Below are 19,740 nucleotides of genomic sequence, written 5' to 3'. Positions count from 1 at the left end.
TACTTGTGTTATGGTTTCTTGGTTTCCCCACTGAATGTTTTTCTCCAGCATTAAGTAGAGAGCTAGCATCATTGGGAATAATTATCCAGAAATGAGTTTTGACTTTGGTTTGTTATGATTAGTTTGAAGATAAATTTTTTTGACAGCTGAAGGTTTCTGTTTTTTGACTTTTTCATTTGAAATAATTACAGGCTCCCAAGAAGTTAGAAAAATAATATGGAGAAGGCTCTGAGTATCCATCACCCAGCTTTCCCCCATGGTGACATCTCAGTTATCATAACTGTAGCATAGCTACAGTTTTTTAAAAGTTTTTATGTTATATTGGAATATAGTTGGTTAACAATGTTGTGTTAGTTTCAGGTGTACAACAAAGTGATTCAGTTATACATATACGTGTCTATTCTTTTTCAAATTCTTTTCCCATTTAGGTTATTACAGAATACTGAGTAGCGTTCCCTGTGCTATACAGTAGGTCCTTGTTGGTTATCTATTTTAAATATAGCAGTGTGTACATGTCAATCCCAAATTCCCAACCTATCCCATCCCCCAAACCTTCCCCCTCCCTCCCCCGTAACCATAAGTTCGTTCTCTAAGTCTTGTATGTTTCTGTTTTGTAAATAAGTTCATTTGTATCCTTTTTTTAAGATTCCCCATATAAGTGATTATCACACGATATTTGTCTTTCTCTGTCTAACTTCACTTAGTATGATAATCTCCAGGTCTATCCATGTTGCTGCAAATGGCATATTTTCATTCTTTTTAAAAACTGCACGTTTAGAGTTTTTAATGGATCATCTTGTACTTTTCCAATGACCTGTTGGGGCAGGAATAGAGAGGAAAAGTAGCTTTGTCATACTGTACAACCAGCCACCTCACTTTAGGAGGGTTTCTGGTCACCGGAAGTGAGACCGGAGGCAGAGATGTTCTAGAGGGCGTCATACATTGATTGTCACCTCATAGAGGAAGTAATCAGGTTAAACTAATTTGTGACCTAAAACTCTCCAACAGAGGAAGTCGTCATCGATTTATTTTTGTTTCAGCACAAAGTTTCTTTTAAAGAAGTTGTTTTAAAGCGATTTAAAATGTTCTACAAAACTCTTGAAATAGAGCAACTTGGAGTTCTAGAATCACAGAGTCGGAAGAGACTTAAAGTCACCCACCCATCGGATAGGGTGACTTCCCCTTTACCATCCCTGCCAGGTTCCTATTCTAGCTCTTCTTAAGGCCTTTCTCTGCTTAGGGCCTCCGTCCAGTTTCCACACGATAGGACTTTTCTTACCCACACCTCAGACAACAGACAGTTACCTCGGTGCTTCTCTCCTTCCTTCTGCTTAAATCAGTCTCTATCCTTTAATCCTGTAGTAGTTTCAGCAATTTCCCTCACTACCCTGCTTACTGCTCCTCCACAGGCTGCAGATTTTTGAGAGCTTGGCCACATCCTGGAGAGAGGATAATGATGGATCAGATAAATTAGAGAGGGAGCTGAGAGATAAATTTTTGGAAAAATAATGACAAAGAGGATTTAGTACCAGATTGGAAACAAAAGCTCACTATTAAAATCATACTTTTCAAATGAAACCGTGCCCTCCTTTCCTTGTTTCTCTTTCCCATTTCTATTACTTGTTCCCTTTCACAAGCCAGACTTCTAGGGGGTGGTCTGCATTGTGAGGGGTCCCTACACCCCCTTCTCCCCAGCCCGAGCCTCCTACTCACTTTCTGTTTTCTGCCTCAGTGGCTCCCTTACCTCATCACGTCCCAGCCAAGACCACCACCAGCACTTTCACCTCCATCACTGGCCTTTCCTGGACGCCTGGCTTCCAAGTTTACTTTGGTGCTGTTTTTGGTTTTTCTCTCCTATTGCTAGATGAGAACCAGGTCACCTCAGCATAGTTAGTGACTGATTTACCAAGTCTTAAATTCACTTACACTTAGCATCAATTATGCTTTTGAAAATTCTGGTTCTCTCCATGGAAAATATCAGAATGGTAACCACCCCACCCCTAGCCCTACCCCAAACATTTGGTATATTGGGAAGCAGAAAAAGCCCATGCAGAGTACCCCAAGGACTCTTCTTTTCAGAGGACTCAAACTCTGAGAAGTGATAAGACCGTATTTTTCAGGGTCTTCTCCTGCAATTACTACTTAGAACATTTAAAGAAAGAGAAAGAACTAAAATATTTATTGACAATTTCTGGACACTTCTTCCCTTGCAACAGACACGGGTCAGGGTGTGACAAAATTAGCTTTGGGAATATTATTTCTACTACATAAGAAACTAGAGATTTTAAGTAGGGAGAGTACTGACTTGAAAGTCAAATACTGAGATAGGGAGTCAGGTGGCAGGGAACTTGAGGGCTGGTGGGTAGACAGCCAGTTCGTCTAGTCTGAAAACAGATCTAGCTCACTTTATATGGACCCAATGTTGATATATTTTTGTAGATGATATAAATATTTCTTGACTAAAATCTCCAAAATGTTCCTTTATATAGGCAGATTTGGAGATATGTAAAACTGGGCATACCAATTGTCATCGCTAAAGAGCTCATTATTACAGATGAAAATTTCCAAATTGAGAAACACATAGACATGGAAAAGTTAAAAGCTTTTGCCTATTCAGAGTGGTCCTGAAAGAATTTATTTGGCAACCTTATGAAAGGTTGTGCTAGAACAAAAAACACTGTTCCATAAATAGAAATGAACTGTGGAAAACCTGACAGTGTGATAAAGATACTGTTCTCCTTGAGCTCCTGTGTGTAGAATATTCTGTAAGTGTCCTAAATCCATAGGGAGAGTTTGCCTATCTACAGAATATCCATACCTATGTTTAAAAGAAAAAAAACCACCATGGGTAGATAACCCAAAGAACAATGCATTGTAGCTGTTGGTGTAGTAAAAAATGTAAATGTGTCAATAAAGTTGAAAATAATGCCCTCTTGATTTCCTAATGCATAGACTTGCCTGGGAGTAGAAGATATTTGGTCATTGGAGCCTTTCTCTTTAGATAGGCAAATTTTTCCCCATGGTAATATTTATATTCCACAAATTACTAAATAGATTGGGTTAAAAAATATGGCAGAAAAGGAAGTGCCTTTCTGTAAGTCTGGTTAGATATGTATCCTGACTATAAATAACTGAGCTATGTTCTTATTCTCTATGTAAATTCCAAAAACATAAAAAAACCTGATTTCATAAGTTTTGATCCATCCTCTTCTCAATATCACTCTTAAATTCTTACACGAATGAGGATCCATTTATTTCAGCATGAGGCAGTTCAAAAATTTTGTGTGACAACTTTATTCTCACCAAAGACTATTGTAAAAGGCATGCCCACTTTTCCCCCACGGGTTTGTTGTGGCTTGCTGCATTCCCATCGGCATGCTCTTAAGAGGTTAAACTCACGTCTGAGTGATTGTTTTCCTAAACTCAGAATTTTGCTTCCAGTACTCATGGCTCGATAGTATGTAACCTGGTCTCTAGCCAGTATTAGCCACGTTGTTTTCACACTTATCTCTAAGGGCCAAAGATTATCTCACAGAAGCTCCGAAATAATTCCCGTGTCTGCAATGCATGTGTAAAAGGAAATTTTTCAAGGGAAGAGGGTGAGAATCAAGTTCAAACTCTTAAGAATTTTTGTAAAGGATTATATTGATTAACAAAAGCTCTCCGGCATCTTATGGCAGACATGTGAGAGAAGGCAGTGATTGTAATTAATTTTTAGTGAGTGCCGCATATTTGATAATTGCTCTGATTCACACTATTATATTCCTCTTCCTTCACCCACAGCAAAACAAGCTTAATTTGATTCATACCCTTAGGAAGAAAAAAAAAAAAGCCTAAGATTACTCACATGGCTGTGATTCAGCTTTTGGCTCTCACCTCCTCCTCCCTTTCTCCCACCCTGCCCACTCCCATATTCACTCCCACCCAGTGGCGTTGCCATCAAAAAACTGAGTCAGTTCGTTCTTTAAAATGGGTGGGGAAAGAAGACAACTAATAAAAACTTTTCTGAGCGAAGTGTACTGCTTAGATCTGAAATCATTGCAGAAAGACGGGCAGAGTGGCTGCTTATATAATAGGAAAAGCATGGAACAGAGGCAAACTCTCATAAAGAAACGTTGAGTGTCTTATATAAGTCTAGACATAGCTTGTATGCATGTCGGTAGAAGCAAACACGTAGCCACATAGGCAGGTTTCTATGAACATTTTCTAATATTGGGAATCTTACATACGCTGTATATGAAACTAATCTTCTGATCTCAAAGTATATTACTTTGGTATAATCAAAAAGTGAATCTAGTAGTTATCCAAAGATCTTCTTTTATCGTAGTTGATTTACAATGTTGTGTTCATTTCTGCTGTACAGTAAAGTGACTCAGTTATACACATATACACATTCTTTTTCATATTCTTTTCCATTACGGTTTATCACAGGATATTGAATGTAGTTCCCTGTGCTCTACAGTAGGACCTTGTTTATGCCAAAGATTTTTGATCATTGTAAAACATAGGTGAGAAAGTCATTTTGTCAACCTTCAAATGAACAGTGTGACTTAGAAGCCTAAGATTGTTGTTTTCTTACCCCCGATGAGTCGCGAGACTGGTACTGGGGGTGGCAGCTCCCTCTTAGTAGCTGATGGTGGTGGCAAACATTATGGACGCAGTGATTTCTGTTCCTTCCTCATTATTTTCTCAGTTATTCGCATTCTCCAGGTGAAACCAAGGCCTTGGGGGAGAGAAGTCACTTTCCCAAGTCCCCACAGATAATAGTCCCAGAGCCAGTATCGGAACCCAGGCTGTCTGTCTGCATCCTGACCTGTAGCTCTGGTCTGTGAGAATCCCACACAGTTGGATCATTTGGTATTTTAGAGATTGCCTGGAGACAGGAGCGTTGGCCGAGACCAAGCTCTATGCCCGAGCTCCAAACCTGCCTTTAACTGAAACGGGTCTCTGTGCGTCTTCGAACTGACTTCCCGCGTGGAGGGGAACGGAATCAAGCCTTCCCCCAAACACTCATTTGTAATCCTAATCACCTTCTCTCCGTTTTGCTGGCTTTCCCCCCATTCTGTTACCATCTGTCTCAGAAACATTGCCTGGATAAAGACAAGTTGGAGCAGTTGCTCGCCCTCCAACAAAACATAGAATTATTTCTCTTTTCCCCCAGAGCAGTGCCGAGCACCATATTTGAGGAGTTCCATATTTATAAAGCTTGCCTGCACCTCGGTGATGTCTAGTTGCTGTCCTTTTTATCATTCTTCAAATGTGTTCTATGCTGGCTGGAAATGATTAGCTTTTGTTACTGGAGGGTTTGTGGGATGCTTGAATTTCTTCATATAGTTTTCAGATGGAGATCCATGTAGTTTTCTCCTTTAAGAAATGAGATTGCTTAATGAAAGACAACATGGGAGAGAATGCATGCTGAGGTTTCTTTTCGAATCCTCCCCCCCGCCACACACACACACCCTCACTCCTTGGTTTTCCCTTAGGGTAACTATGGTGAAGTTTTATGTCATGACCCTGTGGAGAGAATAAACAGTGGATCTTGGGTACTTTTTTCTGGATCTGAAACCACTTCCTTACGCCTCTGTTTGGGGGCCCCTTGTTGATGTCAGGGGTGGTGCTACACTCCAACAGGGCTGTAGTATTTGCCCCAGTCTTTGACCAAACCTTCTTTGCCTTCTTTCCTGGCCGATGAGTTTCCATGTCTTGACCCACCTGGGCTGACTGTAATGGAAATTCTTCTTGAATGTCCTCCCCAGCTGGCCCCAGCCCGATTCTGCACTGGCTTTCGGAAACTCCAAGAAGTTTGGACAGAAAGGCCCCAACAGATGTCAAATGTAAAACCAGACAAGTATTTAAACCACTGAAACTTTGGGAAGGAAAATATGGATTGGCTAGGTGTTTGTCATCGTTAGTGAAATTGTTAAAAAGTGATTCTTTAAGAAAAGTTATGGAATTGTATTTTTCTCACGTAGACATGTTATTTAGGAACTGACTAAGTAAGGTACGTATTACTCTAAGATGATGGCACAAAGGGCAGTTAAAGGGTAGAGACTGGATGATAATGGTAACAGAACAGCCAATCCTTACATAGTACATACTGTCCGTCAGGCAGTGTCCTCAGCACATACATATATTTTTAACCCAGGTGCCACAGCTAGTTTTGGCAGAGCCAGGCTTCAAACCCCAAACAAGTCTGGCCCCAGGCTTTAAAAATATGTTATAGATTCTTTTAGATGCCAAAGTTTTAGGTGTTTGATTTTATTAATATGCTGTTTTCATAGTCTGTGTTTATTTCCATTGGAAGCCATATAATTATCGATTTTAAGGTCTTTATATATTGTAGGAAGGTAACTTTCTTTAAGCCAATAAAATTTTACTCAAAAAAAGTCAGTGGCTAAATTAATACATCCCTGTGGACGTATGAATAAGTTTTAAGATCTGAATGAGAAATATGTGTACATAGTTAACATAGAAAGGTTTCAAAAGTGTAATTCGGAAATGCACTTCTAAATTGTTCTGTGTGGATTTAACTTCTGAAAGTCAGGTCTATATGTAAATTTAGTGTGGGGTTTCTTCCAGTAAAACCCTAAAGGGAATCTTTCTGTGATGTGAATAGTCAGCTCCTGAATTAACTGGATTTCATCGTTTCAGGGTGTATACTTTTTTTCTGCCCTCCTCTACCAATTTGAAAATTAGATATTTGAACATTTTGATATATTATAGAAATAGACTGTATTTTTTATATTATAACAAAATTAGTTCTCTGTCAAGCCTTGGTACAAGCAGTTGCTGACTTTGTCAGGGTTAAAGGAAGTATGCTGAAAGGAGATAACTGTAGTTAAACTGCTCAGACCGAGCCTTCCAGATTTTTTGTGTGGGGACTTGCACTTCTTATTACTGCATTCTTCCTGTCTGCGTAATACCTGGGAACAATTTATTCCATGTAATGCCACCCCCATCTTGGTACTAAACTTTGTTTTACTGAAGAGGAAGACTTTTAGGCATGCCAATTTATTTATCGGAATTTTCTCAGATGACATTTGAAGATTTTCAAGTTTTTATTTTGCAGCTTGTAGGCCAGTTGGGATTAAAGGACAGTACAGATTGTGTGTGTGTGTGTGTGTGTGAGAGAGAGAGAGACAGAGAGAGAGAATGTGATTGTATTGCATGTGTGCTTGTGTGTGAGTGGCTCAAGTTATAATGTGAATTGCAGTAAATGCAAAAGTGAAAGCTGCAACATGGCTCTCATGCCCCTGACCACTTCCTAAAGAACCTGCCACGTGGGCTGCAGACTTAGAGAGTTAAACTTGGGTCCTCAGGACGGAAAGCGTCCAAGTCCCCATGGTAAAAGCCTCCAGTAGACCTAAAATTTATAAAACCTGTTTACTGCTGTTCACATGAACTCAAACGTTCGGTTGCCTCAGTTGTAAAACTTTCAACAAATAATTAGGAAGTTTTAAATATTTGGGAATAGAACCAGAGCCTTGCCATACCTTCAAAACAATCTTGCAACTTTCTCTTTTACATGATCCAATTCTTTGAAACCATTTAGAACGTGCATTGTGATCCTGAAATGTACAAGTTATAAAAGAAAAATGTGAGCTTGTCAGATTAACTACAATCACCAGTCTAATAAAACTGAGTCACATCCAAATGGGCTGCACTTACGCTACCCTCCCATTCTAGGGAAAACGTGGCTGGGGGAGGCAGTCTGAGTCATCACCTGGTTTGTTTGACATACGCTTCCTTCCATAAATTGGGAATGGCAAGCAGCACAATGTTCCAGGCTTGCCTCAGAGGACGAGCTGTTGCAGCCTTGCACGATCAAAATAGGGCCTTTTAGGTTTGAAGGTTGAAGCTGAGCCCATATTTTGGCTTCAGATGTTGGGGGAGGGGGAGAAACTGACAGACCCAAACAAAGGAAAAATGTAAGTACCATTCTGGGTGGGGGGCAAAGAAATGGTAGGGGTGTTCACAGTTGAATTTTTCCTAAGATATAAAAAAATTTGAGAAATACATTGGGGGTGTTAAAATAAGTAAATTGGTAGCTAGTTAGCTAAGCGGGGGGCTCATTTACTTAACAAGAATGTTCTTGATGTGAACAGTCCAAAATGATTACATGAGAGAGAAAGAAAGGGGGAGAGACAGATGATTTGGTCGTTACCGTGCAAATTTGTCCTGACCATGTTTAATTTTGCCTGATTTATGCAACCTTTTTGCGAGACGTGTATTTCGTTAAAGGAACTTTTTCACAGCAGACTTTGAATCTCCTTCAGGGGTATTTTGAGGGGCTGAGAAGAGCAGGGGCTCGTGTGTCTCACCCATTTTTCCTCCAGCGGCTTTGCAGAGGCTCAACGGAGCTTTTTAGAATAAAGAAGTTGAGAATGTGAAATTGCTGGGGAGACTGAAGAGGAAGGGGAAGGAGGAGTAGATATATAGCTGAAGCGGGTTTGTAAGCTCAGCCTCTGCTTTGCGATTATTTTTTAATATGTGCCAGGCATTCCGCTGATTTCCATCCTGGCTTGGTTGTGGCTTTTTGTCTGTCTGTGTGAGGCTAGGGTGTTCCCTGTTTTAAAGCCGGAGTTGTCACAGCCTGGGCGTTTTCTGTTTCGGCTTATGGCTTTTTTTTTTTTTTTTTTTTTCTCTTTTCCTGAATGAGTGTCCTTTGTGTAACCCCAGTAATTCAGAAATCCTGCAGTCATAGGGACTGCCCTGTCATGTGACTTAGGTACTAGGTGCTGCCTGCGATTGGTCAACAGCTAATTGGCGGGTCCCTATAAGAGGTCCCGCTTCGGGCGACCAGCCACTCTCCTGCCTGGGCTGCTGCTCAACAGGGGCGGGGGAGGGGGGGCGACGGGTGTCCAGTGATTCAGCCACATGTGATAGATGACCAAGGGACTACTTCCTTGGGGTCTGCACATCAGTGGAAGATACCCAAACTGGTTGTGGCTGCCTTGATCAAACTCTGGCCCCCTGAACTGGTAACTGTCACTTTAATGTAGCTTACTGATTAAACTCAGAAAAATGCAGCTAAAAATCTTTGCCAGGAACTTGTGTGGACTTACTCCCTGTTCCCTCCCTACCCCCCTTGTTCTTATTCGTTTTGTCACAGGAATGAAATGCAGATAACTCTTTAGAAAACTTTCGTAGGAAAAAAGCAAAGCGCCTCGTGTGATCTGGAACAAAGACATTTTCTAATCAGATTTATCAAGCTGTGAAGAGGGAGTTTTAGCGAACGGAAGCAGCAGCATTCTGTCACCAGGAAATACTGCTTTATCCAGAATTGGTAAGTGAAAAGTGGCATTGCTCCCTAATAGATATCATATGGTGTGTGTGGGAATTGTAAAATTGTTCACAGACCCCTAACAACTGTGTTGAACCAAAGAACACATAAACAGAGTGAGGAATTCTAAAAAAGGAGCAGCCCAAGAATACAGCATAAAGGCTGAGAAGAAGCCAGGTAATTAACAAAGATGAGCTGAGCATTACCAGTTAGCCAAATATATGTAATACAGCTAGCTTGGCTCCCCGACCCCCCGCCACCTTTTTCTTTTTATGAGGGGGAAGAAAATAAAAATGGGTTCTCTGGTAGAGTTGTGGCATTAACATTCCATGGATATAGATTTCCATTTAGTCTGAACAGTATGTGTGATAGATATTTAAAGGGATGTTTTCAGAATTAGTCAACTTGCCCTCCTTTCCGTCCTTCTACACTAGGATGTCAAGAATTTAGTTAGAGCTCTACAAAATGATAGTTTAAGAAATGCATTGGAAAAATTTCCTACTGATTGTGAAAGGCAGATCAAGATGGTAACAGATTTTTTTTTTACACTTGTGTCATGAATTTTAAGACTGTTCTCTTTGATTACATTAGTACAGTAGAAGGGTGGTTTATTTCTACATGGTTCATTTTTGAGAGATGTTTCAAGATATCATGATTAGCAGTTCTTACTGGTGTGCCTGTGTCTCTCTTTCTCCGGAACCTTAAATTCAGTTTTCTAATCTTAAATCTGAGCTGCCCCTATGTTTAAATTTCCAGAAAAATACAATAATGCTTTGAGGAATTGTGTTTTATATATATATATATATATATATATATATATATATATAATAGGTTCTTGTTCATGAACTGTAAGGAAACACAATGTTATATTAGGCATGAGTGTCTGATTTCTTGATTTGGCTTCTTAAGAATGATTGTGGTGGAAAAGTTGAATAAAATAAGAAAATAAAACTAGAATGGAGGGTGGCTACCTGATTTTATCAGTTTCTTATTGGTCAATAGAAGTAATCATGTGATGTCCACTTATAGAATCAGATGGAAAGATATTTTGTCCTTTAACTGCTAGCAAACATGTAGGTAATTTTGGTGATCTCCCTTTATGAATATGAATATATATAGTTAAAACTATTAGTGACAGAATTGTAAGTTTAGGGTTATAGAGGATACAATATTATTTATTTACTTTTTAAAGTACATTATTTCAAATTGAGAGTTGAATCTGCATTTCTGACTTTGGGTTTTCATTCTGTTTCTTTCAAAATCTTGAAATCCTTAACTCGAAAGGGGAAAATGTATAATAAAAAACAGGATAGCAGTTCTACAGTTTCTCTTGTTGGCACTAGAGTGAGATGAGGGTGGAGGGGAGGAAGATGAATCTAGTGGGATCTGTTAATTGGTCTTTTTTTCCTGCTTATATACTTTGAGAATTTTTGAGAGCATTTTTCTCAGACTAATAGCTCTCAAGACTTCTGTAGAAGTATTTATTTTCAAAGAAATAGATAAAAAGCAAGGTAAGCATGGCCGTTAAGGGCAGGTCCTCCAGTAAATCAGACTGGTGATCCAAACTTGTTAATATTACAAGTTATTTGACTTAATTAAAGTGTGGCTAAGGATATGGAAAAATGCTACTCTTTTTCTTGAAGTACATGGATTTATAGGTTTCAAAGTCTTGAAGACAGAAAAGTGGTGACAAAACATTAAGATATTTACAGGTAATTTATATCTGATTGCTAGTTTGTGTTCAGTGATTCACGATTGTTTTCAGCTCTGTATTTCATGGAAATACTTGGGAGAAACATGGTGATTTAATAATCTGTCTAAACACTGCCATGCTTAATGGAAAAAAGCCTCTATGTAATTTTTAGGTTTTACTCATCCATTTAGAAGCCATTGTTTTGAATGACAAAAATATGACAGAAGCAGGTTGAAACAGTAAATGCTAAAAAGTATATTCCAAAAGCATTTCTTTAGATCTTCATGTTTTCAATTCTTTGTGCTCCTCTCTGTTACAATTTATTAATTTTAAAAAATACATGTAAAATAAATAACAGAGCATTGCCCTGAATTCTCTGGGGTTATGGAGGGTCTTAAAAGTTTTGTATACTTTGTTAAAAGACATTAATGGTATGCACATGTCTTTGTCTTGGTGGGTACGTAAAGCTACAAACGGAAGGAACTCAGGTCAGGGGACAGACCTCAGAATAACTTCTCTTAAGCACTATTGATATTTGCAAATCTGGGAATATAAACACTTTCCCTTTGGGCTTGTATTTACATTTTTGGTGTGGTATACAGTTCTGGCCAACTAAATGTTTCGAGGTATGGATATGTATATGTGTATATATTTGATTGGAAGCGGGAACTTTAATCACTAGCGGAACAAGTGGCTGTTTGTCAGAACCTAGATAAGCCTCGTAGTGTTGTTCCTATAACAACTGAGGGGCTGGGTGTTGAAATGTAGCTTTAAGTTCTCGGTTTGCAAATGTCATTCAGACCTCCCACTACAGTCTCACTGAGTAGGAGGATAATGAGAAGGGGAAAAAAACCGTGAAGCAATATAAGTATCTCCGTTCGTTCCATGTCTTCCTGACTTGCCTTTGTGTACCGATCGCCATGGGAGTGGTAAACATAGGTCATGAACAAAGCACTACTTGAGTATAAAATAAGTGGAAAGGGGTCAGAGAAGCTGGGGAAGATAAATAACAACATATGGGGGTAATGAAGAGGCAAGAGAAGTCGGTTTCCATGCGTTTGTGCAAATCCTTTATCCAGTGCTGACCAGCAGTGCAAACATCTTGAACTAGTTATTGTATAGCTCTTCAAGAGCTGCAAATATTTCCTTAAATGCAATGTGGAGAAAATTCCTTTGGTAGCAGGATAGTTTACCACTTTGGCATAACGTTTATTCATCTCCCCTAGATGGACTACAGGGCATCCTGTATTCTTTGAAGGTCTATGTTTTTAAGTCAATTTTTTAAATCATTTAATAGCTTGTCTCTTTTCCATAGGAGAGATAGGGTTGTACTATTCAAATAGTGGTAAAACTTAAGTATATTATCCTATATTCAAAAGTTACTTTGAAAAACCCTTAAAGACTGTTTGAGACCTGTTGTTTGTGGAAATGAATTGGTTGACTGAGAAGCTTATGGCACACTCTATTTGGAGGGGAGGAGGAATTGTTTAGATTATATTTGGCATAGATTAATTATGCAGTTGTGGATTTCCCATGCCTGAAGGGCTTCCTATTTTCTACTCCTAAATGGTTTTGACTGTTTATTTGGTCATCAGCATGTCCAGAAGTTAGAAAGGAAAAGAAGACTTCAGTGGGTTTTGCCCCTTATTTACTATATAGGTCCACCATCGCTCGCTTCTGAAATCCAGAAAGGTCTGAAAACCAAAAGATTTTAATGTAGAAAATTTGGTAGCAAATCCTGACCTAAACTGACATGAAGCCAGTGTTTATAGTCTTTATTTATCCCAATTAGTAGGATGTTTTTATGTTTTACTGTAGAAATTATTAATGTGTTTGATCATGGACTGCTGGAGTTTTATATAGATAGAATAGTTACCCTATTATCTTTATAAAATCATCATCATAATAATCAATCTGAGAGTGAGATAAGGATTTGTAGACCTCTCATTACTGGTATACGTTGAGCTCACGTTATATGCCAGGCACTGCTCTAAACGAATCATTGGCATCTAGAACAGTGTCTGGCACATGGCAGATGCTCAGTAGATGTGTTTTGGTATAAAATGCCTTACATATATTAACTTACTTAATCTTCACAAAAACCGAAGAGGGCCAATATGGTTTTTAATCCCCATTTTACATGGAGAAACGAGGTGAAGCAACTTACCCAAAGTGTCCCAGCCAGGAAGCGATAGAGCCAAGATTGGGAAGCAAGCAGTCTGGCTGAGGTTTGCTCTTAATGAGTCTGCTTCAGGTATGAGGGAGGCCTGAACATGTGGCACTGGAACTCTTGACTGAGTCACAGGGGCGTTTCAGCTGTTTATTCCTAGTCACCCCGCTCCTGGTGTCATCAGACATCACCACCATGGTCATTACCAGGGGCCTGCCGAAGAATGCTTAGAACAGGTTTTCCTCGGTGGGAGGGTGGGTGTCCCAGGGCTCTGAGAGGCTCTTTATCTCTTTATAGGCTTCCCAACAGGATCTCCATCAGCAGTCAGCCTGACTTCTTTATCTTGAAAAATGAAGATGCACAAAATAACTCTTTCCTCCGCCCCAAGGAAATGATCTGGAATAGTGGGAAGAGTCTCTTTCTGGAGACATTTCCTGGGCCCTTAACCCAGCAGGAGGTCTGGGCTCTGAGAAGGACACGGGTCACTGCAGAGGGAGTGAACTCCTTGGCGTGGGAGCCACACTGGACACAGCAAGGGTCCCTGTGGACCTTGTGCTGCATGACCCTGAAGCCACAAAAGGATACTTTTAACAATACTTCTCAAAGAAGTGTATAAGGTGTCTCTCCAATACCTCTATATTTCTAAGGATAAAAATTCATTCCAAGCTGATAGCAACTTCCCCATTCTACTTCCCAACTTCCCTATCCCACTATCTTGCTTAATTTTTCTTCTTAGCACTTATCTCTGTCTGACATACTATATGTTTTACTTAGTTATTTGTTTGGCATTTCAGTCAAATACTAGCAGTAATGTTATCTTTGAACAAATGTAAGGGTCCTAGATTTATTTCTCTTTGATCTCCTTATTCAAACTCATTCCCTCCTATCAATCTCAGACTATCATAAATAATGAAATTTTTTCTGCCCATTGGAGTTTTCTTACTGTTAGTTATTTTTATATTCACAACCACGAGAATTTCTTTTTCTTAAACAAACTGTTTCGATTGTGCAGTCAGAATTTGGAGAACCCATGTCTTCATTCAGGAGAGGAAACTCAGCCAAATTTGAATATAATCATTGAGTATTTTTAAAATCAAGACAATTTTAAATTACTAAGGGAAACATGCAAAGTAAAATACTTTTGTATCTTATGAATTACCTTCAATTTAGATAAGGAACTGGAGAACAATACATAACATTTATTCCAGTGAAAACATCTTAAACTCGCCTACTTGCTATTCTTTTCCTTTGAAAAATTTAAAAAAAATGAATATAAAACAATCATTCTACATATTAAAGAATGTAAATGATTTAATCTTGGACATTTCCTGGCTCAAGTTCTTAAATTCTCAACTGTGTAACCTATTGTCTTTCTACCCTATATTTATTCTAGTTTATACATTCCAAAGTATTTAGGTTAATCTAAAATATAAAATTGAAAAATACATAGATATTATGAACTATAAATAATATGGTCGTGTATATACATCATTAGAACGCTCATAGAGTTGATTTTCTTTAAATTCTTTTTTTTCTTTAAATTCTTAAAACAGATTAGATGCATATAAAAGTTGAATATAAAATACTTTTGTTAAGTCAATATAATTGAGACATTTTGTTTTTCTTAGCTATATTTTAATAGCAAAATAGTTTCTAGTTGCTTTCTTTTAAATGGTCAATCTAACAAAGTAATAACTTGCTTAAAAACGAAGTGTAACTGGTTACTTTAAGGTAGAAGATGGAGTCATTGATTATGAAAGGCAATCTAAGGCTTTATTTTAAATGATCTTCCCTTTCTGCCTCGGAAGAGTTTAATTCTCCTTAAGCACCTGTTTTACTGAAAGCCCATGGCTGGTGGTGGTATTAGAAGAAAGCTTAGTTTTCTCACCTTTCTTAAAGCAGATGGATAAAGACTTTTCAAATGAAAACCCATTGATTTCTCTCAATTAGTTGTGTGATATATATAAAGTGAGACGAGAGTTCTTAACAATGAGAGAAACTGAGTGACTTTGTACAGGCCCAGCAAAACGTTACAAGGTGCTTTCAAAGTTCTGATTACCTGAAAAAAACCTCCAGACATCCAGACATTTTCCAGTGAGTATCAAGTATGTGACAGTGGTTCATATGACCCCAAGACGGTACCTGTTCACAGCATCCATTGATGTGTTTGCCCCCTAAGAGGCCCAGGCTTTGGAAATAAGTAGACTTGTGCTTTAAGCTCACTTGGCCCCTTGCTAGCTGAGTAAGTTATCCCATTTATGTCCGTAAGCCCCAGAGAATAGAGCATCAGTATTTAGCTTCCAGGGCCGTGGCATGTAAAGCACATGCTGTGGTCCCTGGAATAATGGTACTTAACACGCTTGAGTTCCTTCCCAGATCCTTTCGGAAACAGACTTCAGTTTAGTCTCAAAGCCTGTGGATCCGTTCTAAGCTATATGTTTTTCTTCACACCAGATTAAGCAAAACAGTGATGATAATGGTGGCTGCCATTTCTGGCACGCTTCCCATGTTCTGGGTAGGCACAGTTGTGAGTACTCTACCCACATTGACCTGTGTAATCCTCTTGACAACCCATTGGTGCAATTATTATGCCCATTTCATAGGTGAGGACACTAAGGCACAGAGAGGTAAAGGAATGTGCTTAGGGCCACTCAGCTGATAAGCTGTGGGACCAGAATCTACATCCAAATAAGATGTCACCAGTACAGACGGTAAGTACTTCTGGCAGAAAAGCAGAATAAAAGTTGATTGAACTTGAAAGTCTCAGAAATGGTCTTCTCATCTCTATTCTGCGAAGTGTCACATCTTCCAGGCCTGGCCCTCTCAATATTGAAATACAAAATTGACTTTTTCTGCTTCTTATTACACAGATCTCTGGGAACAGTTTTAGTCACTTGTGTTTTATGAGTTTTAATTAGGCCACTGAAGTCCAAGAGGGGAATTCCTTGTTTTCAGTTGATCTCATGCACTAACACATTTACTCATGTAACTTCCCCTATTTTTTTCTCTAATGTTTTCACTTGAAAATGAGGGTGGAAGGGAGAGGTATGTGTTTCGGGTCCTAAGGATGCACTTTCATCAGCCTTTCTGGAGATTCTTCTATCAGTATAGCATTCATCCATAGAAAATAAGATGAGTAAGAATCTGTGATTACTAATATTTTCTCCTTTATCTCCATCTCATTCTGGGTGTAATCTAGAGGGGCAGAATTTGTAAGTAAAGAATTATAAGAAGCCATCTATGTGCATAAAGCCCTTTGTTTGGATGAGGAGTTAATTTTCAGAATATGGGAAAGGGGTTTCACCTTGAGAATTTCCTCCTCTTTCAAATATAGGTTAAGAATTTGGTTTAGAAGGCAAGGGCAGGTCACCGTAGCCCGTGGGTTCTGAGTGCTTAGAAATCTCTTTAAAAATTCCCTTGGCCTTGGACTGAGCCTGCCCATGGGAGGATATATTAAGCATGTCTGTCTTCATTCGTTCATTTTTTCATTCATTCATTCATTTATCCGTATTCTCGTGTAACTCATTCAACGCCTACCTGCAGACACATGAAAGAAAGGACGGGGTGGAGGGTCCATTAGGGGAAGGAAGGAGGAGTAACTACCAACTCACTCTTGGTTCCTTTCACCTTAGTGACTACATCTTTTATTTGATCCTTTGCCATCTTGGAGGCAAGGCACATTTCACAGACTGACATTCATTAAAGACTTTAAGCATCTTCCTTTGGCAGCCGGACTTCTTTTTTAAAGTAAGGGGGAAAAAAGGGCTCATGACAGGAAAATAATGCGGAGAAACGTTTTTTCTTTCTTCTTTTAATGGTGGTGGAAGGAGGGCTCATAGTAGGGAATCTGTCAGTAAATCCGGTCTAAGAATTCCCCCAAGCTTTTGACTCATTTCTCTGAAGAAAATTAAGAGACAACAAAGGCCTCCACAACGATGTCTTGGAAAATCATTTTTAAATAGAATTTAAGCCAATGTGGAGGTAAAAAGTCCTGTTCTGCCCTCGATTAAATTTATTATGAGTTTTTGAAAATATCTCCAAGTAAAGGTGGGAAAAAATGAGGGATACCCTCTCTTTGGGGGAAATGAGGATAGGGAGGAGGGTTTATACTACTAACTCTTCAAGAAGTGTTACTTGGTACCATGCTGCAGTTAGGAATACTATTCCTCAAGGCAGACTGGGTCATCATCTTTACGTGTGATTTCGCAGTGATTTAAACTTGGGTGTTATTTTGCATAGTTTTTGAAAAACACATAACTAACCATTCAAACTCTTTGTAATGGCACAAACTTTGTCTGTGTGTTTTCTGATACAGGTTTGGCCACAGCAACAAAGGCGATGAAAATGCTTTATATCTTTTAGCATGAAATGCGAAGTCTACATCCACAGTAGGTATATACGGCCCAATGGAAGGAAATGTGAATGTAAATTTAAAAACAAAATCATTCAACCTCTAAAAGGATGGCTCCCGATCTCAGGGCTCTTTCTCTCTGAGCTAGATCAAGTAAGGACTGTTTGTGACAAGTTAGGTCGATAAAGATAGTAAATTTCTACCTTTTCTGAAAGATTCTCCGGTATCTTCTACCCTTGGGGAGCAGGGAGAGTATAAAGAAACTGTTCTTTCTTCCCCAACCCCTGCCTAATTTCTCTTCACACTGTCCACCTGGCCCTTGAAGTATGGAGTATTTGATAAGATGTTAACAAAAAGTGTCCCAGGTGCCAACCAGACCTCATAAGCTTGTAGCAGAACAATTGGCCAAGCTATCAGGTGGGAGATGTTCACTTTACAAAAATGTATTGCATACGTACTACATGCCAGATGGTGTTCCTAGTCTGGGAATACAGCAGTGCACAAGGTCCCTGATTGCATGGAGGGGGCAGGCTGACAGTGATTGAACCAATAAGTAGATGCCAGGCGTTAGAAGGTGCTAGAGAGAAAAAATAAAACCTGGTCCAACAGAGAGGTCGCACCCAGGGGTCCGGGAAAGAGCTGCTTTATCTAGAGCCGACAGGAAAGTCCTCTCTGATGTTGTGATATTTGTGCAGAGGTTTACCCGTGGGAAAGTAGTCGATGAGGTCTGGAGGTGTAGTGAACTGCAGATTACGTAGGGCCCTGTTGGCCACAGTAAGAAGCTGCTAGAAGGTGGGAGACGATAACAGAAGAGAAGGAGGATGGTGTTCCGAAGGGACAGGTGATTTCTGCAGGGAACCTGGGGAGTCCAGCCCATTGTGCCTCATGACCAGAGTGTGTACAAGTTGTGCAGGGCACTCTTTTGGGAAAATGCTACTTTTTTCATTTAAATTATGATGATATGAAAACCTTGGTAAAGAAAGATAAAGTTGAGCTATCAACTCCTTATCAGCTAAAGATCCAAAAGTGGGTAATTTTTTCCTGTCGTATCTATTCCTCAGAGGCGTGAGGTTACTCAGTTTTCTAGCAGTGGGATGCTTCGATTCTATTTATACTTGCCCCAAACGTACTTTTGATGGGGTGTGTCTTTGCTGATTTTACACTCGGTGAGAAATAGTTTAGACTTTTGAACTGCGTGGTTTTTAAGTAATTCTGTGTTCAAAATGGTTTTTGTAGCGCCTCGTTTTCTGTTCAATCAATTGATAGGTTCCCTCTTAGAATTCTGTATGAAAATTTATTGTTTGATACGGGTTAAAAAGTCGTGTCACACAGTGTTCATTTTCACAGTTGGAGGCAGAAGGGGATCATGGGAAAATAAAAGCAGTTGACCAGTTGGGAAGAAAACACTTTTGCAGTTTCTTAAAGATAGAGTTGATTGGTGTAAATGAATTGCAGCCCCTTGTCATTCTCTTACTCTCAATATCTGATATTAAAAGTCCTACCTTTTGTATAAGGTGTAGGTATAATTTCTGTTATCTTGGAGTTTACATGTTAAGAGACATGGCCTCAGTGAGGTGAGACATAAAATGTATATATAGGTCATTTTATCAACCTTGGACCATGTCACCAGGCCTGATAACAACCAGGGCTTAGCAGGGACTTGGTAGCTCTTTGGAGGTATGGTCCAGGTTTATCTTACTTTACATCACCTGAGACTTCCCATCTAACTTTTATCACCTAGCCTGACCTAGCCTGACTAGTTAGTTATGCATTTGGGTTAACATTCATATTCTTTTAGCCAGGGAGCCACCTGCAGAAAAGAGTTATTGCTTTTGTCATTTATAGTTTAGTTCAACTGGACCGGATTTCCTTACCTCCTCTGGCTGAAACTGACTGAGAGAATGACAGTCTCACTTGTGGGGAGGAGAAATCAGTACCTTGGGAACATAGAGTGTTTCGTGGAGGAGGGCCTAGTTTACTCCTTTCCATCTTCCACCTAAGGTAGGAACTCTGCACTGAGAGAGGGAGTGAGAGTTCGCACATCATGAGGAAGCTGACCCACTTGGATGAACCGCGTTGGGAGCTGAGAAAGATGTAGAAACGGATAACGAAGGACGTAGGGGAGCCTCAGGGTGCTGGCAAATCTCTCTGGTCCTAAGCCCTGGTGTCCCCGGGCCCTGGCCTGACTTCTTTCTGGCATCCCTGATAGGATGTCCATTTTTGCTCATCTCCTGGGAGATGAG

The 19,740-nt window shown here is 39.5% G+C and overlaps 1 protein-coding gene across 1 annotated transcript in view; it reads left to right on the top strand.

The window, feature by feature from the left end:
• LOC137756299 (5E5 antigen-like) overlaps nt 1–19,740 on the top strand; it is a 105,316-nt gene that overhangs the window by 73,011 nt on the left and 12,565 nt on the right. The window contains exons 5-6 of the mRNA XM_068532606.1: nt 9,113–9,286; nt 17,462–17,534. The gene's annotated coding sequence lies outside the window, so the exon portion shown is untranslated. The remainder of the gene's footprint in view (nt 1–9,112; nt 9,287–17,461; nt 17,535–19,740) is intronic.

This window comes from Eschrichtius robustus, chromosome X, assembly GCF_028021215.1.
Source record: "Eschrichtius robustus isolate mEscRob2 chromosome X, mEscRob2.pri, whole genome shotgun sequence".
NCBI classification, from domain to species: domain Eukaryota; kingdom Metazoa; phylum Chordata; class Mammalia; order Artiodactyla; family Eschrichtiidae; genus Eschrichtius; species Eschrichtius robustus.
This window is presented reverse-complemented; position numbering and strand designations above follow the sequence as displayed.